This window comes from Fistularia commersonii, chromosome 29 (genome assembly GCF_037954325.1).
Source record: "Fistularia commersonii isolate RoL2024-O1a breed Wild chromosome 29, RoL_Fcom_v1.0, whole genome shotgun sequence".
Taxonomy (NCBI): domain Eukaryota; kingdom Metazoa; phylum Chordata; class Actinopteri; order Syngnathiformes; family Fistulariidae; genus Fistularia; species Fistularia commersonii.
Window position 1 is genome coordinate 10,465,478 of NC_141312.1, and position 23,941 is coordinate 10,489,418.

General features: G+C 39.7%; 1 protein-coding gene across 2 annotated transcripts in view; it reads right to left on the reverse strand.

The window, feature by feature from the left end:
- Nucleotides 1-22,454, reverse strand: part of jade2 (jade family PHD finger 2) — a 144,950-nt gene extending 122,496 nt beyond the window's left edge. For both annotated transcript variants that reach the window (XM_086176881.1, XM_086176882.1), the window contains exon 1: nt 21,619-22,454. The gene's annotated coding sequence lies outside the window, so the exon portion shown is untranslated. The remainder of the gene's footprint in view (nt 1-21,618) is intronic.
- Nucleotides 22,455-23,941: the final 1,487 nt, after the last annotated feature.

Here is a 23,941-nt window from a genome sequence, read left to right on the forward strand (position 1 = left end):
TGGCCCGATGAAGCAAACAGAACCACATCATCTGCAAAAAGAAGAGGGTTGATCCTGTGGCTATTACACATGATCACCTCAACGCCCTGGCTGCGCTAGAAATTCTGTCCATAAAAGTAATGAACAGAATCGGTGACTCAGGGCAATCTTGGCGGAGTCCAACTCCCACCGAAAACAGGTCAGACTTACAACCAGCAATGCGCAGACCATGCTCCAACATCAATCATACAGAGACCGAACAGCCAGTATAACCAAGGTTGGTACCCCATATCACCGGAGCACCCCCCTCAGGCAATCCTGGTCGAATGTCTTCTCCAGTTCCACAAAATACATGTAAATTGGTTGGGCAAACTCCCATGCCCCCTCGAGGACTCTGCTGAGGGTATAGAGCTAGTCCACTGTTCCACAACCAGGATGAAAACCACACTGCTCCTCCTGGACCCACCAGCCTTGCCACCCTCACAGGTGCCGACTACCTGACGGCCACAGCTCCAGTATTTCCAGTAGTTCCGCTGGAAGTGGGAGTTGAAACTGCTGACAGAGGACTCTGCCAGACATTCCCATCAGACCCTCACATAACATCTGGGTCTGCCAGGTTTGACCAGCATCCTCCCCCACCATGGGAGCCAGCTCACCATCAGGTAGTGATCAGTTGACAGCGCCACCCTTCTCTTCACCCAAATGTCCAGGACATGCGTCTCCAAGTCAGACGACATGACCACAAGGTCGATCAAAGATCTGTGGCCCAAGATGGGTTGGTGCCAAATGCACATATGGACACCTTTATGACTGAATATGGTGCTTGTTATAAACAATCCGTAATGAGCACAGGAGTCCAATAACAAAACACCGCTTGGGTTCAGATCGTGGGGGCGTTCCTCCCAATCATGCCCTTCCAAGTCACACTGTCATTGCCCATGTGAGTGTTGAAGTCTTTCAGTGGAACAAGGGAGTCCCTGGGAGCAGCGCTCTCTAGCAGCCCCTCTCGGGACCCCAAGAAGGGTGGGAAGGGTGGGTTCACTGCACTTCATACTTCCTGCTCTGTGCTGTGTGTGCACGTGCTCAGTGCAAAAAAAAAACAAAACAAAAACTACACCATAGAGCTAATACTACACTATTACCATGTTCCCTGGGGTCATCCGGGGAACATTGCTACACCAAGCTCTAAAAGGGTACGGTAATGTTAGCGTGTCACATGCCCTTTGATTGGATAGTCAGAGAGTGTACCAGCCAGAGCTAGCAGGCTCCATCTGTAGTGAGCTGCATGAACACAAATATAGCTGTGTGGATATAAAAGCTAATTTATCAACCCATGGTGGCTGAAGGAACAGAAGAAATTGATGTGGTTGCAGATTTATTGTCAAAGCCATTTTCAAGACCTACTTTTCAAGAAAAGCAGGACATTGTTAAGAAAGGTCAGGCAATTCCAAAGCTAGCAGCCCTTTTAAAGGAAGGAAAAGGATTTGTCCATCACTTTCAGTCTGCTAACTATGACCAGTACCCCTGGCTCACAGGCTCCAAGGAACACTGCAAACTGTAGTACATTGAGAGTGCTTGTTATTTGCCACTGGTCGACTTGATGTTTCGAGCCAAACTGGGTTTGTAAATTGGACTTGCCTAACCAAGGCCACAATAAGACATCAGAGCACTGCTGGATACTTAAGAGCAACAGTCCCGTCCAAAACCTTTTGGGAGACCAGAGTGGATCTACAAAGGAGTAAGCAAGTGTCCAGTGAGTAACGCAGCGCAGCTCGCACTGGTCCTGCATCATGCAACAGGTGTCAAGGAGCGGTTTATCAGATTTGAAGACGTTACCAGTGGGAAATGAGACGATGACATTGTGGCTCTTATTATTCAATTTTTGGTGGCAAATCAATGTCTGGGTAAAGTTGTGGCACAGTTGTTTTGATGGTGCTGCATCCCCGTGTCCACTGCTTCTGGCGAGCAAACATTTTCAGCCCTAAAGCCAATTTATACTTTTGCCAGAATTTCAACAGGGCAGGCTCATCTTTCTGCATTACTTTAGATGGCGATAGAAAAGCATATCTTGATGGAGCTGAAGCGCACGGATAATCTGTACAACAGAATAATTGAACTCTTTTTGAGGAAAGAAAGGAGGATGGTTTTGTGTACTAATAATCTGAATTTTTGGTGAGTAAAATGTTTCTATTTTCCTAAATAATATTGCAATTTTATGAGGATATTTTTGTTGCTTGCTTGTGTGTGTGTAACTGCAGTAGGAGACTTGTGTATTCTGGGTTTGTTTCTTCAGCAACAGCATTTATTGTAGCTACACAAGTTAGCTCTATGATGTAATGGCTCTTTATACTGCATTTTTGCGTAATATGGTTATTATGGCCATAAAATGGTTATTGAGGGGTGGACTGAAAATGGAGCACTACTGAAGGCCTAGGTGTGAAATCCACAGCCCACCACTGATCTAACTGATAGGAAGTCACATCATAGAACAAAAGGTTTTTGATACTGTATATGCTGAAATCAGCATTGGGCAATATCTTCTATCATTCTTTCATTGGTGGCTGTCATTGGTTTCACATAAATAACTAAACAAGGACAAACAAATTATTCAAAATTACCATTGTTTTATAACTGATATCCTGTAAGCTAAAAAAACTATAATTGATGTTTTGCCATATCAGCAAATGTTAAGTTCCAACAAAGAATTTGAGCTTCAGGATGCGTGAGCAGACGCTTTAATTTAAAATTTAAATTTTTAAATCAAAGTTTTGCTGGAAGACACCACGGAAACTATTAAAACTATTAAAAGATTGAATTGTACATCAGCAATATACAGTGACAAAGTTCCTATTGGCTTGTATGCATTAATGTATTATGATTATATTGTATTTATCTTTCTGACAAGTGTCATTCAGTACTGTGAGAATTGTAGACGGTTTACATACAGTAAAGGGCCTACAGAATTTTCAGGAAACATTTCAAGATGGAAAATAGAACAGACTACACTATACTAATAGATTTCATTTTACTATTTTCACTGATAGATTTAGATTATATTGATCAGTCATATAAGATAAAATAAATGTTATTGATCCCCATCAGGGAATTTCCTTGTCACTGCAGCAAAACAGTTATAATGTCAAAAAATAAAAAAGGAAAATAAATATGAATATAAATATAAATAGAGAGACAGAAGATAGCAAGACATTCACAAATAAATAAACAACAGCAACAACAACAACAGCAACATCAGGGATAATAATGGATAATGACAATAATATTGTCAAAAAACTTTTTTTAATTTCCTATACGAGTAACATACGGAAATGTTATGGTAATGAAGATCATTTTTAATTTGGTAAAGTTATAAAACCTTTGGTTTTTTTAGAACCTGGAATGAGAACAGTCACACAGTGAGTTGCAAAAACATGTCAGACATGCATGGGCTTCAGAGTGAGCCATTGTCGTGCAAAATCAGGCCCATCTAGGGGAAATGGTTGGTCTAACACTGCAAGATGTGTGCAAGTCTTATGTAAAAAGCATTTATGTGAGCATTATATAATACTGATGATGTTATTGTGTTTATTTTTGATAGATGAATAAATGCTTGTTTATATTTCTCCCTCTACTCCGCCATTGAAAGCAATCAGTACGGAAGTACAATGCTATCATTTTGCATTAGACCATTTGGTTCATCATCTGGGGTTGTACTTGTCAGTGGTTGTCATATAAGATCGAGTATAGCCTCCGGGCATACTGCAGTTTCGGGCAGTGTGGCTCAGGTGGTAAGAGCGGTTGTTCTGCAACCAACAATTCCTGGTTTGATACCGAAGTTCCACCTGTCCTGCCAAAGTGTTATTGGCAGGACACAGAACCTCTTACTTCTCCCCGACAGCCGCTCAAATGGCTGCTCAGGGTTCATCCTAAATGGGTAAAATGCAGAGAATAATTTCGTGCATGGAATCAATAAAGAATCAAAATAGAAAAATATATAGCTCATAGTAAACCAGAGGTGACTGAATTTGACATAATCTGTGTTCAGTTAACTATAGATGTTTTTCAAATACTTTGTATGTTTGTTTAAACCTGATCATAGTATGCTTGATATAAAATATGTACTGCCTAATTATTGGTGTGGTAAAGAAATTCCACTAAATTAGTCCCCAGGCCATCTAAATGGAATAGGGCCCAAAAGAACATTACTAATTAAATCTGGGTGGGGGGATTCCACAGTAGCTTATACAACTATCGGTCATGTGAACTGATTCTGTGCAGATGCAAATGACACAGAAAAAGGATTCCCTCACCTTTCATAAAATTATTTTCAAGAATTTTTCCAGGACATTGAGTGCTGTTCCAGTATGACAGACAAGTTATCATGCCATCAAGCATAATCCCATCCCACTATACGTTGCAGTGGTACAATTGTACCTTGCATTTTGCCAGATTGCTTCTATGTTTAGTCAGCTTCCACACCAAGGGCTCAGATTTAATAGAAATTTGAAATGAGAAATTATGACAAATGTTTCACTGGTAGAGCAAAGTCACTCACTAGTTTTGTCTGTTGATGTTTCTTTGGAAAAAAAGTCACTAAATCTAGTGGAAAGGTCAAGTGGAAACAATGGGTAGCAGGATTGCGCTGACTGGAAATTTTATTGGCTGGTTATGTCACATGCGGCACTGTGCTAGACAGAAGTTGAGAAGCACTAGATCTCAATGTCGTCCCTTGAAGGCAGAGTGACGGACACGAATGTGCATAACTTAAGCAAAGAAGCTGAGAGAAGAGACACAATTATCCACGAAAACTCGAGCTTTACAGGAAATTGGACTACTTTCCTAATTTTCTTTCCTAATGTTTTCCATGAAGATTCACCGGGATGTGTGAGAACCCTGAGAAAACAGCAACAATAGACTGTATTTGTAGATCAAACACACAGTTACTGGGCCATTGACATTTGTATTGCATGAGGAAATTTTGATTGGTAACGAACAAGCAATTGGTCGTACTGACAACACAGCAGCAAGTTGTTTATTCATTCATTCATTAGAAGAAAACCTTCTCATGCTGTACATCTCTTGACCTGCACCCTACTAGCTTCCTTGAAGGGACCATTTCTTTGCAACCCTGATTGCCAACTTACCACAGAATCAACCACCAAGCTGTGTGAGCTACCACACCACAACAACATCTGGACAACACATGGTGCCTTATATCTATAATACCCTCATTTAACCCTTAAAATGTTAATCATTGTTAACAAAGGTTGAAACAGCTGACTGTAATAGCGAGACAATGCTTTTCAGGAAAGCCATTCAGGATTTAATAATTGAACACAGCAAAAATACAAAACTTGCTTATATAAAATTCCACCTGCCTGATTCACTAACAGCCAAATGCCGTGGAAAATGAGGTATACTCCAGTGACACATTTAATAGCTCTGAAACCATTTAAATCTTACATCATTGAAGTTAATCTTACTTGTATTATTTTGTTATTTCCTTGAATACTGTATTTTAAGGACCATAAGGCACACCACACTATAAGGCGCAATATCAATGAACGGGTCTATTCTTATACATAAGACACACTGCGTTATAAGGAACATGATAGTCATTCACAATCATTTAGAATACTGTTCAGTTGTAAAAAATATAGAAACTCAGTTTGGTTTTCTTTACTTGGACCAGTTCATCTGCCTGTTTCCTCCACTTCCATATCATTGATTCATTAATGTTGTATTCTTTCACAGCTGCTCTATTCCCTTCATCTACTGCATGACTAACAGCCTTGAGCTTGAATTCCGCTTAACAGGTGCCATTTTTGGGAATTCTCATACACACAAATTTACAGTAACATTATGTTGAAGCATGGCGGAGGTAAGCGTACAACGCAATGTCTGACTACTTTATTGTTGCCAGCGATAACGCACTCCTGAAGTTACTGTGAGGTTGGAACAACGTTGTATTCCAGGACTACATAATTAGTACTTTAATGTTGTCTACTGTTGTAACACATATTGAACCAAGGACAAACTTTAATATAATGTCCCTGTGTCAGGTGGGAATGGTACCACAATCAATCAAGCGAGCGGCTTCGTCGCTTACCAAAGTCGCACGAAAACATTTTGACAGATTTTTGAACACAGTGTACCACATAAAAATGGTTCGAGGTCAGTAAGCACAACAAGAATTCATAAGGCGCACCTGACTGTAAGGTGCACAGACAATTTTTGAGAAAATTTAAGGAATTTAAGTGTGCCTTATAGTGCGAAATATATTGTACATGATCAACATATAAACCTGTAGCTATATTTTGCTATAAATTTTAGCTAATTTTCAAAGCCCTGCCTTGTATTAAATATTCAGACCATATAAGTACTACAGTACTGGTGGGGCTTGTGAATTTAATAGCTTCATTTACAAGCATGAACAGCTGATCATTCATGTCATATTGCCAACAGCAAAATAAGAAAAAAATTTGATACATCAGTTTAATGTGAGAAGCACAGCTCATTTTGTTATATCACACACACTAACAAGCAGGTCCAACACATTTTAATTTACAATCAAATTTTTGACTGAAATTCATTCAGTCGTTTTTGATCTGCTGTGATTATCCTCCATACAGGGTCATGGCTCCTAGCTAAAGCCACTCCCTGCTGTCTTTTGTGAGAGGAGGATAGATCCTAGACTAGTCACTAGTCTAACAAAAAATGAAAAAACAAACAAACAAACAAACAAATAAATAAATAAAAATAATACAACAAAAACTTTCATCATTCCAATGTCTTAACCAACTGCATGTTTTTGTACTGTGGGCAGAAGCTGGAGAACCTGAGAAACTTGATGCAAATATGCAAACATTGATGACACGCAAACTCTACACGGAAAGGTAACAGAATTAATCAACTGATCTAATATTGTTGAATGATGCATTACTACTGTCTCAATGAGGAATGATTGCAGGGAGAATCAAAAGGAATACTGTATGTTTTGTTTGTAAAATCTTTTGTCGGTCTACACCTACAAAATGTCTCCTTTTTTCCCCATTTTGTCCATGTCTCTGTCCATATTTATTTCCGACCTGTGTTTATTTCCCTAACATCTGTTTACCTATTTACTCATTTAGTCGACAAGATGGCAATGCACTAACTCATTAGCAGGAAAAAAGACTTCTTGTAGCTTTTACTTTGCTTCACCTAAGATCATCACACAACAGACAGCCATGTGAGTAATCTATTTTTAGAGAGCTGCACTGGTCCAGTCAGCAAACTGCATAACGACAGACAAAAAGGGTCTCTGGAGACAAATAGGAAATCTAGCTGTCTGGAGGAGCAGACAAATCCATCAGCATTTAGAGAACGTAGCACACAGGGAGCAATTTAGACAAACATATGGAAAATCATTTATTAATAAAGCAAAAGGGCTATGTCATTGTACTGTCTGCAAAGACAAAAATAAACTAAAATGAAAAACGTTACACAACCACAAGACATTTGCCAATCAGCATGTGTGTGCATGCACACACACACACAGCTGGCAAATCCACAGCACTTAATGAAGTGCCAGAGGTCAGTCCATTTCAAAAGTTTTGCTTTATAGAAAGCTACCTCTGAGCCAATTTTGCAAAGATAGATATATGATTTTGCATCCAAGGTGAGGGACTGTCACTGTGTGTGTATGTCTGTGTGTCTATAAGAACAACTTTATTAATCCCGAAGGAAATTGCAGTGAGTGTGTCTGTGTGTTGAAAAGAGTAAGACCTGCTTCATGAAGAAACTGATACTCTTGCAAAATGTCAAAAAAAAGCCTTTAACACCCAACTTAGAAAAGACTTTGAGTTTCCCCTTTAGTTTCATTGCACTTTTTTATCACTCTTTAATTGTCAATATTCACCTTAACATTGTCCCTTACTATCATTTTCACCCACCATATCTCAGTGTTCCATTCTGTGTTCAACTGGTTTCAGAACCCCTGAGACCCTGTGTGCAAGGTAAGGGGTATTCGAATGAATGAATGTATATATATATATATATATATACACACACACACACACACACACACACACACACACACACACACACACACACACACACACACACACACACACACACACACACACACACACACACACACACACACACACACACACACACAAAAGAAATGGGAATGTAGATTGGTACACTTCAGTTACAATCAATTACACTATTGTATAGTCCAACCTTGGGTGAACAAGGTATAAAAATTTACTGTAAAAAATCATGATCAATATTATTTGGCTCTTTAAGAATATATAGTGTACAACATGTGTTTGCAAAAATATTCTCCCCCTTTAAAGTGACTAACAGCTTCAGTGGCCAAGATGGGAGAATACTATCATTTTGCATGCAATTGAACAAGGTGTTTAAAAAGGTAGTCAGTAACTAAAGCTCAAAATCCTTACAATAGCTTTCATTTCCATACTTGCAATGCATTAGGAACACTGCATAGTCTATTCCAAACCAAAAAATGAAGGAAAATTTATCCAATTTGTTCTTTGAAAGTGAATAAAAAGAAATATTAGGCTGTTCCAAAGAAATAGCAGTGTCTGCATTTTTCTTTATAAACTTGTAAATGAACTCTATAAACTGAAAAATGCTTGAAGATTTAGCTTTTCTGTGAATCACTGAAGAAATGTTTATTGGTATTTCCACTGTTTCCAAAAACTAGTTCACATCTGTGTTGCATAGAGTCAACCAGCTTCTGGCACCTGCAAACAGGTATTCCAGCCCAGAACGATTGGATTTCTTTCCACAATTCCTCTACATTTCTTGGTTTGGCCAGAAACAAAACCACATTTTTTATGTCATCCCACAAGCTTTCTTTTTGGATTAAAGTCCAGGGATTGGGCTAGCGTCTCCAAAATGTCAATCTCATTGGTCTGCCACTAAAATGCTGCTTGACTACTACTGTAGTTGGGGTCATAGTCTTGTTGAACCAACCTTGTTGATTTTCGCCCAGTGCTCTGATTGTCAAAGTGAAGAAATTCAATGGAGCGTGGGTATACGGCGGGAATAACTATGACTCTCTGAACGGACACCCTGGCCAGGTTACGTGGAATCTGTCAGCGGTTGGTTTTTGTCGCTGGGAGCCATAAGTGTCCTCACCTCCTCGTGGTTCCCACTGTGCTTATTATAGCACTGCTAAGAGGACAGCCCATGGGTTGGTCTGACCAGCCAACTTATAAGCCAGGTCACAAACCTTACCCCTTTGGGCACTTTCAAAAAGTGATTTTGACTTTTTCCGGGTTCACCCTCCTGGAAGTGCAAAATTAGGGTGACGCACGGGGTAGTGTTGGGCTCCATCGAGTAGTGGCTAATCCATCACTCCTGCTGGCTAGGGATGGGGTCAGCGGGCTACTAACAATCCACCCAACCACACGGTAGGCGGGAGCGGCTTTGGGCTCTCTTAAGATCGAGGCTATTGGCTCTCTTGAGCCGAGGTAGCCCTTGCCACGTTTTGGACCCTCTGAACGTATGGTGAGAAAACAGGGCGATCTTGAGAAACCGCTAGGGCCGACTGTGCCCTCAGCAGGCACTCGGATGCCCAATAACATCCCCTGCCTCTGTCCGGCCCATTTTGGGGAGCTGGTGATGGTGGGGACAGTCAGAATCTTGTAATGATTACATAACAGCCGTTAGTGTATCCTCATGGGATAATGCTCCTACGCTATTGTCAATGCGCAGCACCAGGATAGCACCAGTTGGTCGGCAAGTCAATTCTTGCACTAGATGGGCCAGTTATAACCCAGAAAGGCCTTATGGAAGACCCCCGGGTAGCCAAATGCCTCATCATATAATTAGTGACATGCATGAATGGATGAACGAGTTGATCTTAAGGCATTTCCTCTTTGAAAAACTGCAAAATGACCTCTTCAAATATTTTGATGTGTTCAAACTGATCCATTATCGCTGGTATACCATAAACACGACCAACACCATGGTGTGAGAAACATTTTCATATCATGATACTTGCACCATTGTGCTTCACTGTTTTCACAGTTTACTGCAGCTTGAAGTCAGTGTTAGGGAGTCGTCTGACGATATGTCTGCGGCCCCAAGAACAAAACAACAATCTGAATTCAGCAGTCCAACAAATGTTGCGCAATTTCTCTTTAGGCTAAACTCTTAAACACATGCTGCTTTTTCAACAATTGGACTTTGAAGGGGCTTCTTCTTGCTGACTTGAATTTACGTGAGTATCTTCTAATCGTAACAGTCCTCACAAGTAACTTTAGTTCTTTCTTCCTGGGGCTAATCATTGGCTTTTACATTTTAGCTATTCTTCAATCCATTCAAATGTTTGTCTTCTGTTTTTAACTGAGCAGATGATCATTTTCTGCACTTTTACTTTTTATTTTCTCAAACTTTTTAATTAACCTATACAGCATTTTATTTTCAGCTCAGAAAAAAACTGAAAATGAAAATAATGGTAATTTTGGCAATAATTATGATGCTCCTTGGACACTTTTTGAAGTATTTCAGATCTACTAGCTCCATTCCCAGGGATTGGCTGAAAAAACATTATGCTAGAAGTATTTTAAGTCAATAATACTGTGTAAAGTTCACAAAGAAAAACAAGAAAAACTGTGTTTTCCACTTTGAGGCAATATTATGTCATGGGGAAAAAATATAAAGAAATTGAAAAAGTTTGACAGATATTTTTTCACCTATTTTGAAATCAAATAAAAAAGTATGACACAGGTATGCAGGCATATCTGAGTCCTGCTCACAGTTGTTGTATATTTTAGTGGTAATGTGATCATGATTTGTTTTGAACTCTCTTCAGCGGGTAAAACAGAGAATGCACACCTCTATTTCAAATTCCAAAACACTTCCTCGTATCAACAAGATGTGCTTCGATTTCTCTTGGGATTTTTTTTCTAATTGTTTTGATGACTATCCACAATAACTGCAGTTTTTTCATCTTACAATTTAAAGCAGATGATGCCTTTGCTTTCTTGGAATGTTTTTTTAATGTTCCAGACAGCAGAAAAACATTTCAGCACTGAACCCCAAGCCACCATACTTTACTTAGCAGAATATCTGAATATGCACCGTCAGCCTCATTAAAGTTTGAATGGCCTTTTAACAATATCAAGTTCACTTCCTAAATAATGAGCGTAATCTCGATCATATGTTCGATAATCTTTGAGCACGTGGTACTTCTTGGTGCAACATGCAACATACAGGACTGTCTCAGAAAATTAGAAAATTGTGATAAAGTTCTTTATCTTTTGTAATGCAATTACAAAAACAAAAATGTCATACATTCTGGATTCATTACAAATCAACTTAAATATTGCAAACCTTTTATTATCCTTTTATTATTTTAATATTGCTGATTATGGCTTACATTTTAAGAAAACTCAAAAATCCTATCTCAAAATATTAGAATATCATGAAAAAGTAATTTTTGTTTTTTTAATTGCATTACAGAAGAAAAATAACTTAATCACAATATTCTGATTTTCTGAGACAGTCCTGTACAGTAGTTTTTAATCAAGTGACTTCTGAAGTCACAAGCCACTTAATATCTGTGGTTGTGCTTCTTTAGCTTTGAAACAATTCACAACAGCCTCACAAATGTCCTTCCATGAGTTTGGCCCTTGAGCAGTAGCAAGTCACTGATTTCTTCCAAAGGCCATTCAGCTCAGTATCATAAACCACTTAACTCAGGAAATCAAGAATGCAGAAAGAGGAAATAATCTTCTGTAATAGTTGAATGAAATTTTTTGAGAGCAATGTATCTCTAATTTGATTTCTGCTTCATATTTTTGAAAATCGAACACAAGAAATCATTTTTGAAAATCAAGAACAGATGTTATAATACTATAAATGATTCTCTCACAAACTCTCCGACCTTACGACAGATGTCCACACCTTATTAAGATAATACTGTTGATTCCCAATGGGGAAATTCGAGTGCCAAAGCAGCAGAGGGCAAGATGACAGGAATCAAAAATATATTACTATTAAAAAAGACTTGGACAATAAATAGACAATACACAAAAGGTATTGACAAAAACAATGAGCTGCCCATCAGCCACAGCTCATCATGCACAGAGAGAGAAGGATTGTCCAGGATTGCATCAAGTTTGTCCTTCATCCTCCTCTCAGCCACCATTTCCAAACTGTCCAAGTTTCGTTCCACCACTGAGTGGACTTTCCTCATCATCTTGTGGAGCCTGTTGACCTCACCAGTCCTGGCACTGACCCACCAGCATACTACAGCAAAGGAGAGCGAGCTGGTAACCATAGACTGGTAGAGGGTCTTGGGGAGCCCACTACAAACAACTAACAACCTCAGTCTCCGCAGGAAGAACATCCCGCTCTGTCCTTCCCTGTAGAGGGCATCTGTGTTATGGGTCCAGTCTAGTTTATTGTTTATGCGGATCCCAGGGTACTTGTGAGAATCTATAGTCTTCACCCTCCTCAACCCTGGATGGTGACAGTCGAAGCTATCAGGGTTAGTACCAAACCTATTGAAAAGAGGTTTAAGTCTGTGGTTAACTCCTTGGCCTTTTACTCCACTTGCGGTTATTCCCCTCAGCCTGTTATCCTCTTGATCATGCTTTTGACCTCTTTTGTGTTTTGTCACATCTTGTCCTCAAACTAGTTGTTTCTTGCCTCTCCCGGGCCAATTTCCTTCTCAGCTGCGTCTGGACATCCCTGAGAGCCTGGTCTTTGGCAATGAATGCTCCCTTCTTTCTGTTGAGGAAGTCTGAGATAGGTTTGCTGATCCAAGGCTTACTGTTTGAGAAGCAACAGACCTAATAGTTGAGACAATGTTGTCCTCACAGAATTTTATGTAGTCAGCGATGCATTGAAAGAGACCCTCTGTCGTCTCCGAAGTCTTCTTCAAAGAGACTCCAGTCTGTTACATAATAGCACTCCTGAAGTGCCTCCTCTGTTACTTTGGACCAGACCTTTACAGTCCTGTGCAGTCCTCTAAAGTCCTTTTAGCTCATGATGCCACAAAAAAAGCATTAGTAGTTGAGTATGGAGACTTGACAAACCCCCAAAAAGTGTATTTTCTCTGCTAAACACTCAGTCATTGTAAGATAGCTCTTTTAAGTCCTTCTCCAGCTTTATGCTCTGCCGCAAAAGCTCTCTGTTGTCCTGGTAATGTCTTTTAGTATTATATTTTTTCAATGTTTTTTTTTTTTCCTCACCAAATAATAAGCGAGTATCATTGGCAAGGAAAACCATGTCTATACAGAATCTTCGTGTTTCCAAGAAGCTTTTTTCCCCCTCTGTATTCATTTCATCCACTGTGAGTTGATCTGAATGAAGGCAACAGCCCATAGACAAGGGATGTGATACACATTGTTGTCAAAAACTTTTGATTTGTCTTTCCTCTTCATTTTAGTGTTTACCATTCTCAATTGTGCAAATAAAATGCTAATAAATATGTCTTTAATTAGAATGTAAAAATGTTGACATGCTAAATTAAAAGAAGTTAGTTGGTGTGAGAGAAGAGGATAAAGAGATGGAGTTAGATGGAGGGGGGATATTTTGCTGTGGCAACCCCTGAAGGGAGCAGCTGAAAGGAAAAGAAGATAATGTGAAAAAATTAACAAGCTTTCAAAATCAAATTCCTCATTATTTTTTTCCATTTTGAGCTGGTACAGAAAATGCTGCCATACCCAGCCAATTTTTATCTGGACACAATTTTAGCATGGGGATGGCTTCCACAACATTTCTCAACCATCTACCTTGCACTGACAGTAAGTACTGAGACCTAAGTCCTTATATGAGTCCAAAGGAACACTCCATATGGACCATCTTTTCTGTAACCCCAGCCGAGCTGCAGATAAATAAACCATAGCCTGAGTATTCCACTGTCATTACCTCATCTCAGGTCTTCAGTAAATTTCCAGATATTTCCAGATGTTGTAAATTCAGTGCTTCTGAAAAGAACCCACACGACTAATTCTCAAAACAAGAATTAAAGGAGGAAACAGTGCAGAAGAATAGCTACATGCGGTATGAGTCAAGTATATAGTTTATTTTTCACTGTAATGTTTTTCAGAAACAGAAATGTATGTATATTTACTAAATCAAAAGAAACTTTGCCATTGAACCAGCATGTTTGTTCTGATTTGAGATCGACAAGCGATCCTCAAAGAGATGAATAAGCCCAGACAAGTTTCATATTTGCGGGGGGCCAATGACCACTGACGGCATTTAAATTTCTGGTTCTGTTGCTTGAAAAAACTATGAGTGTTTTCATTTGGAGTGACATTGTTTTCAGGTTGATTTTTAAAACCAACAGAAATTAGTAAATTCTCTATGTGGCTAAGATTCCTTTTTTTTTTTTTTTTCTCCTTCAGAGGACTCTCAAAAGGGACCCTCATGCATGCTACATCTAATGCCACAATGTCTGGCTAGTATTGTCTGCAATCTGAGATTGCACTTTATAGTGTTTACTACGATAATTCCAACTATTCAGATTGACTTGTTTTTGAGTTTCCATAAATAACAGTACCCAGTGTGTTTTTAGTGCCTGCTCTGGTGAGATTCCAAGCAAACTGAGTCAATACTAAAATTTGATGTCAGACTGCCAGCCACTGATCGGCTGGAGAATGTAGTCACTGAGCATGGCACTTCACATTTGAATAAAACTGCACTTTTTTTTGATTAAATATACTACCAGAGCACTAAATGCTGCTGCTGCATCTTGCCGCCTGTAGCCCATCTGGCTCTCTTCTATAGCTTTGTGTGTGACAAAATGCCACAGGCCGAGAACCAAGTCCACCATCACTTCCTTTGTCTGTTTCGTGTTGCATATAAAACAACATCACGGTAATTCTGCGTCGCTTTGCTATGACCACCCCATAAAGAGGTACTATTAAGTAATGGAAAATCACCCAAACTGAGCCGAGTTGGGCCAAGCTGGGCTGGAACTGTGTTGTGGAAAAGCACAATTAGTGAGTCGTGAAAGAAGTTAAATCTTTCAGCTGTCATCTAGATCCTGACAAACAGGTGCCTGAATCTGCCAGGCCCATTAGTGTGGCACCCAAGGAGTAGTTAGTGCTTCAGTGTCTTGCTCAGCAATGCTTTGGATCAGAGGCACCTGGAAATAGAACAAGGAACTTTTGGTTCCAAGACAGACAGTCTTACAACCCGGGTATTGCCACCCCAAATACAAAACCCCCTATGATGGTCAGAGATGACCACTCAAGACTGCTGTTTGCAGAATGAGCTGTGCATGAAAACTACAACAGGCAACAATCACATGAGTGCAATGATGGGATGGGTTATACCCTGAGGTAGCACTAGGTTCCTGGTAACTCTGTTGGATAAAATGAGTCCTCACATAATTCAAATAAATTTAACTGATAACTGCCGAGAGGCCAGAAAATTGCAGTGGCGTGGAAAAAAAATGACAACTTATTTTTGAATGCATGTGACCGTAAAATGAGAGTAAATTCTGCAGCATTATACCATTGCAAATGTTGTTTTGTGTTTATATTTTCTTTTAACCAATAAATGCATGTGCTCTGTTTTTAAGAGGCGATGTTGCTTTCAGAAATACGTTTGGACTGCATGCAAAAAGGCAAAAAGAAGTGATCAAAAAGTAAATATAAAAGCTTTCCAGGGGATCACAATTAATGTCTTCATTTCAAAAGTGTGGATATATGTATAAGCTAGTTAAAAGGTAAAGCTGATTAGTGGCTAAATCCCAATGTGTAATGTGACCCTGAATGGGTTGGCCTTTACACAAGAAAATAACATGCAAAAAAAGAATGCTGCAAGTAATGCAATGCCATCATATCAAGGGTCAATTTGTCGTTACTATGAAAGTTACAAACAAGTCAGTGTCACTAACTTTTTGTTCTGGGAGTTGATTTGCTCAACTTATGCCAAGCTTACACCTTGCGATTTTTTTGGCCAACTTTTAGCCGACTTTTCAAAACAGGAGACAGGACAGCAAATCAAACCATTTAACGTTAAGTGTATAAGCAACAGGCCTCTTGAATGAATTCTCAAGAGCTAGAGAATGGCTCTTAACTCAAGAAATCCACAGAACTGGAGCACATTCGACCCCAAAAGAAAGCTCCAGTAAAGCAACACATTAAGTAGGCCACCTACCAGAGCATTGTCTGGAGCAAAGCCTTAGTAGCTGACTGTTCTGTTAATCCCTCCTAACTGACAATCCCTCTCACAAAACTGCAATACACTTAAACATCAGAAGACTGCTAGGCCTCAAAAACATGACCATACTAAACTGGTGATGTTGTCAACAGGTAGGTTAAGAATCGCTAACATAACAACAACATTGCTAACATGAAATATACATTAAAAGCTGTCTTTTGTGAAATTACTTTTTGAGCTATTCAAAACCTATGAAGGGTATTGCAAGCCTAGCAGTCTTGAATTGGTCTCTCACTGACTGATCAGTTGACAGTCTTTTTTTTTTTTACATTTATTTGTTTGATTAACTATTTGCAGCTTTTGTTAAACATACAGTGGGGTTTTAAGGGTTATTTAAGGGTTTTATCAACCCTTAAAGTGTAAATCCATGGGACTCCAAAATCAGAGCAGAATCAATCCACTACATTTAGGCTTGAAGCTCTATTTACTCATTAATTTAGTAAATAGAGGGGGTATTGAGTGTTTTCCTTGATTAGCAGGAAAATTGGGACAATTATGCTGTAAAATTTGGACATTTGAAAATAGATGACAGCAGAAGAGAGTCTCTGAAGCCTCTGTCTCTGTCCGGTAAAAAAACAGCAACATTGTTCAATCTGGCCCATCAGGCACTAATAAGAACAACAACACTATCTTATATTTTAATTTGTCGGATTCCTTTCAGTGTATTTTGCAATACTCAATTTGTACCACCAGGTGGCACATCCCAATTATCACAGGTCTTATGATATCAATCTCTTTTTTGAAGTTGCTTCACACAGATTTGTTGGCTCATTATAAGTAAAATATACTTGGCATTTAAAAAATAAACTTTTTAATTTACTGTTTACTTGCTGCTCGTTGTATACTTTAAGAAGAAAGACAGCTGAGTCACACTGGCATTGAGGAAAGAAAAAAAACATATTGAAAAATTCTCCCCTTGAAGTCTAAAAATCATCTGCTGCCAACAGCAGGTTAGTCTGCACACAAGAACACACACTAATGATGTTCTAAGCCCAGCAGGATCATCTGCTGAGGGGAGAAGCTGATAAAAACCTACACAGGCGAGTGTATCCCAACACAGAGCAAGTGCTCAGTCCATTAAATGGATGGTTTTGGCACAACTCTTAAGACATGAAAAAGAAACCACAACAATCCCACAAATATTTAATAAAACATACAAAGGAGCAGGACAAAGTAATTCTCCAACAATAATAACTCCACACATTCTTAAATCCCATTTAATTACAATCTGACTTAGAGGAACCAAGATCAAATAAAAATGATTCTATTTTTCCGTTAAAAGTAAGAACTTTGACAGCATATCATCTTAGTATTGCTTATTTAACACTGAATAGACTTCATAAACCTAACAAAGATAATTTAATATGCATACATTTTTCTAATGAAGGAAATGATTGAGATAATTTTTAGATGTCCAAATTCTTATACTGGTGTTTGTATTGATCTGTGAACAGCCTGCAAGATGTATTTGTGCAACAAATCAGTGCCACAGTTAATTTCCTCCTAGTGGGGAATGGGGGTAGCAGCATCTCACAAAACAAATCACACTTCTTTGACCTGGATGTGTGAGGATGTTATTTTAGCCATTACATTCCAAGCAGGCAACTCTTAATCCTACACCATAACACAGCTGAAAATATGCAAAGTGGTGGTCAATTGGGCACACTGCCAACATTTTCCCTGTCCTTAAAATGAAGGTCTATTTTTCTTCATCTCTGTGCACATAGACTGACAAGACAAACAGAACTTAAGAAATGGGAAAACAAGGGTTGAATAAATGACTATGGTGTATCAGATTTAATGAGATGGTGAAAATATTTCCCGTTATTTTCTTGGATAACAAGAGCTAGTGAAACATGGTAGTAAACAAACAACCTACAATCATCCTGGATCATGGACAGCAATGTAAAATAGACAGAAAACTTAATAAAAACATGGATAGCATTATCTGAGAACAGACTACGATCCCTAATTTTTTCAACTGAAAACAAAAAACTAACATGTGATTCACATGTGCCACAAAGTGGCACAGCAAAAAGGATCACAAAAAATGGCCCTGTGTCACAAAAACTAAGAATATTTGCAAGGTATCATAACTCAAAAGTTCAGCCTTTTGAGTTTACAACCTGATGCCTTAATCACAGCTTCCCTAACTGATCCACAAAAATAACTGAGTTCTCTGCAACACTAAAATACACACCCATCTCCACCACAGGTGTGAACATATATTCTGCATATAACATATTAATTAGAAATAAATAGTTTAGCTGCACAAAATAAAATAAGTACCAAAGAGCTGAAATTAATAAAATCTAAATTCAGAGTGAATTGACAATTGTGATAATTCACAAGCTTGCAGGTAACAGAAGCACCCAGCTCACTTTTTCATCTTTGTTTTAGCTCAATCAGCAAATCCTTAACCCCACAACCCCACAGATGTCTGTGGGGTATCAGGTTTATGCAGCTAACAGGTGAGCACACGGATCAGAGATACAGTTTGGAGCCAAACTCTGCATCATACTTGACCTGGAACGACCCACCCAAAACAGTAAAGTAGAAAACGGAGCAGGTGCATAGGAAGCAGGACACAGACATCCAGATGAAGTACACATAAGAAACCCCACTTTACTTACCATCTATCTGTGAAAATAAAAAAAAGTATCAATCTATCTATCTCTCTATCTATCCATTTTTTTATTTAAGTACAAATACCACAGAGAAGGCTTCATTTATGTTGAGACATAAGATGTAGACCACAACTAGTTTGAGACCGACACCGGCATAGAAAAACAACCTCATTAAATTTTTAATAATACTCATTCTGCTAAATAGTTAATAACCATTTCCTACCTCCTCCTCTCCCTCCTCAGGTGTGATCATTTAGATCACTGGGCTCATGGAACTCCAAAAATACCAGCATTATAGCTGTAAAGCCCATGAGGATCTAGCACAGCATAACACACACACACACACACACACACACACACACACACACACACACACACACACACACACACACACACACACACACACACACACACACACACACACACACACACACACACACACACACACACACACACCTTTCTCAGCTCAGTTAGTTCCCATTGTTGTTGTCAAATCAATCTTCATTCTAGTTTGAAATCCTCCAGCCTACTATCCACAAAGGGTTTATCCAGCCCACTGACATGCTGTATGGAACTAGCTGAAGTTTCTGTCTGTTTGCACTCCCATCAGAAATAGGGTCTTCTTTCCATGCTATGAAATTAATTCCAAATAAATTCCTATTAAATCCAAAATCATTTGACTACTTGACACCACTGAGTGAAGCTGGTTTCTACTTAGGATTAATCAAGGAGGAAACTCACTTAAAATACTGACAACACTTAGCTGATTACATAGTGGCAATCAGGGTGTAAATTTGTCATCACATTTAGAAGAATTAAATGCCTTTATTGTCACACTCTCTTATACAAAAAGCACAACTTGACCACTGCATTTAACCCATCATGGATGAACCATGAACAGTGTCAGGAGAGCAGATCAGGGGTTCAGCGTCTTACTCAACAACACTTGGACTGGCTCCGAGGAGCACGGGAGTCAATGATATGAAAAGAGGATCAACTAAAGAAGAATTTCTTTCTAAGTATATTGTAATAAATGAACCACTCACATTTCTCAGTCACCCACATACACACTCTTCCAATGAACCTATTTTAATTGCATGTAAAACATGTAAGTCCAAATGATAGGGAGGATTTGTGTGTTGTACATTTTGCACAACCCCGTGGTCCATTCATGAACAACACCACTCCTCTTCCTCCTCCTCCTCCCCAATACGTGGCTGCTAATGTGATACACTGCACCACGTGGGGTGCTTACCCCCTTTTTCAGCCAATCAAAGGTCAGCACTTAGTGGAGCGCACATAGACGCACTCTCATGCACATGCTACATATAAGCCAACGCCCACACACGTGTGTGTATGTACACGAGGCATAAGTCCCGAGTGCCTCATTTTCACATGACACATCGTGGGAGGAGAGTAGATACATGGCAAGAGACACGCACACACGTATACGCTTGGACTAAAGGGGATGCTAGGTTGGACAACAATCCAAGCAGTCAATTCATGATAAAAGAAAAAGTATGGAAGCAGATCAGAGCTGTGGAAAAGATGAAGACTGATGCTTATTGGAAATTGGTAAGATTTTCAAAGAAAAAATCATAATGAAACATCTCGTATCCTGGTTCAGCTGTGTTGAAAAACAACAAACCGTCTCTGGGCGAGAGGAGTGCGCCACTAAAAAGAGGAGAAGAGAGGGAGGATAACAAGAGAAAACAAGATAGATGTGAATCAGGAAGATATGAGAAAAGGAGGAGGGTGCAGAAGGATAGAAAGTTGTTATGCCCCCACACACCATGACTCATCTCCGGTTTCATACCCAGCAGGAGGAGGGCTGTGTGTCTCAGTGTGTGAGTGTGAACGCAAGTGTGGTTGAAGAGCCTGGTATCTACTTGAATACATGTTCAGAGTAAGCAAGGATCCTCATAGTGATATGGCAGTATGCAAGCATAAATCAAGCTTGTGTTGAAGATGCTGTGTGTGATGATGGGCTCCTGTCATAACTGGAAACAACACAATCTTTACGGATTCCTGACCGGAGCCAGTTAAGCCTCACCTGTGCCATTATAGAAAAAAAAAAAATCAAATCTGTATAAATTGTTCCATCTGTTAATATTGATCATTCGCAGTTGCTAAAGCACAGTGCAGAAAAAGTCTCACCACAGGTAATCCATTATTCATCTAAACATCATCATCCACATGTCATGTTTTAGAAATTATTGTTTACCAGGAACATTGTACACCGTATCAGCAACATTCATCCAACCCTCATCTTCAGAAAGAGAGCAAACTCTTAGTAGGAGGAGGGATAAAGTGTAACCGAATACCTATTTCCTTCTTATATGTGTACAGTGCTGAACTGTCAAAGCACAACAGCTATTCGTGGTTCCCTCTTTGCAAAGGGGACTGCAATTCCTCCTCTCTCCCGACTTCTAGTCAAACACCCTCCCCACAGTGCAAGGTAAAATAACCATTCGTGTTTAAAATAAAACAGTTTCTATATACAAAAAAAAAATGGCCACACTTGAACAGTGAATTAAAATGCACCCGTACAACCGTGTCATAAGGGGCACACATGAAACGTGCAACATTATTTCCAGCCTGTGTGCAAACAGGAGGCGTGTATTATTTTTATTATTATTTATTTCGGCTAGTGGCATAAGACTTAACACAACATGCGCCATCGAGGCTTCCTGACAAGCCCACTGCAAAAGTGCGTGCAACGCTGCTGCTCTGCTGGCCTAAAACAGATGTTGTGCAACACTTGGATAAATATATATAAATACATATTTGTATTCGCTGGTCTTGTGTTTACCTTGATAGCAGACAGTTCGGATACACGGACGTCCTCAGGTCCTGTGCGACAGGAGATTCCCAGGGATTAAGAGATCATTGAGAGCTTGGCACATGTATCTTTTATTAATTTTTTTTAGTGGTCGGTTTTCACTCTGGTGAAACCTGCCCAACCGGCACCCAGAAGGGCTGCTAACGGTGTTCGCCTCACAGCCCGGACTCCGAATCCACATTGGGGTGACAGGACGGTCCCCTCCCTGCCCTTCACGGAGTGCGCGGACGGCGTGTCAGCCAAGCGAACACCAACGGTTAAGTCAAAAATACCAAAATCACAAATATCGAAAAGTGTCCGCCGGACTAACAAAAATGCTGGGTAAGGTCACAAACAAGCTGGGTGCTAATCGCCGTCAAGCAGGCTGCTAGGTGCGCACGACGTAACCGCTTCACGGTTATGTCGCATTTTGCTAAAACGAACCCCCCAAAAAACGTAATTGTCAAAATTGTTCCCCCTCCCCTCCCCCCCTTCTCTTCTTCCCTCCCTCCCTCCAGCGCCGAACGGCACAGGACGACAAGACTGGGGAAGACTCAGCAAAAGAACGGGTGAAGGGGGGGGGGGGGGGTTAATGTCTTTAAAAAAAAAAAAAAAGAGTCATAAAAGATTGCAATCCAGGTTGGCAGCTTTTCACGACAAAAAAATACATTTAAAAAAAAAAAAGCGGCCGTTTGAATCCATCGAGACGCCCGGTTGACGCACACGCGGCTCCGGTATAACTGCGCAGTAGAATTTTGTCTTGTCTCTTCTTGTAAAAAAAAAAAAAAACAGCATGGAAAAGAGAGGGGGGGTCTTATTTTCGGCTTGAAAACTCTTTTGGCGCCATATTTATGGCGTACTTTCAATTCAATCGCGAGCTGTACTTCCTCACTGAGAGATGCAAAAGGTAAACTGCGCCTCGGAGAGGAGAGGATGGGGATTGAACTTTCACCTGCTGATTCTCTGCCGACATACATTTTACAGAAAACGTGTCGAAAAGGGGAACCAAAAACTCATTCCTTCACTGTCTTGGGCCGAGGACAGTGTAAAGTGAACCATAAATTAATTGACTATAAAATCTTGTGCCAAGTAGCATTATTTATTTTAACATTTTAAATGTCTTGGTTCGAGCACATGCGACCTATACTGTGCTATTCTGTGTTGGAAACCAGCATTTTGGAGCTTATTGTCCATTGCTAAATCTGATGTTTTGCTGTTTGGGTGCTTCCTTATTGAATTACTGACGTATTCCTGTGTGTAATTACTCTGTTTTAAAAAAAAAAAGGAATGCAGAACTATCCTTTACTTTTGTGTTAGCCTGCTACATTTGGTGCCTAAAACTTTATTTATCAACCCTTTAAACCCTATAGGTCACATATTTAATATGATAAGGGAAAATAAACAATCTTCGATGCTTTTTAATAAAGCTATACCAGAAGTGTAGAAGCAAAACGCAGCCTCAGGGGCGGTCACAAGCCACTGTCTCACTGAGCCAGTCCCAAGCCCTGAAAAAATGCTGAAGTGGGATGTAAGTTAGAGGAGAAGGAGAATTTTAGGAGAACTTCTGGAATGAGTTAGATGAAGTGATGCAGAATATCCCCAGAGATGAGACAGTGGTAATTGGTGCAGACTTCAGTGGATATGTTGGTGCAGGTATTAGAGGTGATGAAGAGGTGATGGGATGGTTTTATATCCAGAATAGGAACCCAGAGGGACAGATGGTGGTAGACTTTACAAAAAGGATGGAAATGGCTGTAGTGAACACATTTTTTTTTTTTTCTTCAGAAAAGACAGAAACATAGGGTAACTTATAAAAGCGGAGGTAGGAACACACAGATAGACTACATCTTGTATAGAGGAGGTAACCTGAAAGAGATCAGTGACTTCAAAGTAGTGGTAGGTAAGAGTGTAGCCAGACAGGATAGGGTGGCTGTTAACTCGTAACAAGGAAGATCAAAAGGGCAAAGGCAGAGCAGAGGACAAAGTGGTGGATGCTGAAACGGAAGGAGTATTGTAGGGTTTTCGGGGAGGAGTTGAGAAAGACTCTGGGTGGTCAGGGTGAGCTTCCAGAAGACTGGACAGCTACAGCTAATGTGATCAGGGTGACTGGTAGGAGATTACTTAGTGTATCGTCTGGAAGGAGAGTAGATAATGAGACTTGCTGGTGGAATGAGGAAGTGCAGGAGTATATACAGAGGAAGTGGTTAGTAAAGAAGAAATGGTTTACTTGGGGGACTGAAGAGAACAGACCGGAGTACAGGGAGAGACAGCATAAGGTAAAGATAGAGGTAGCAAAAGCCAAACAAAGGGCGTA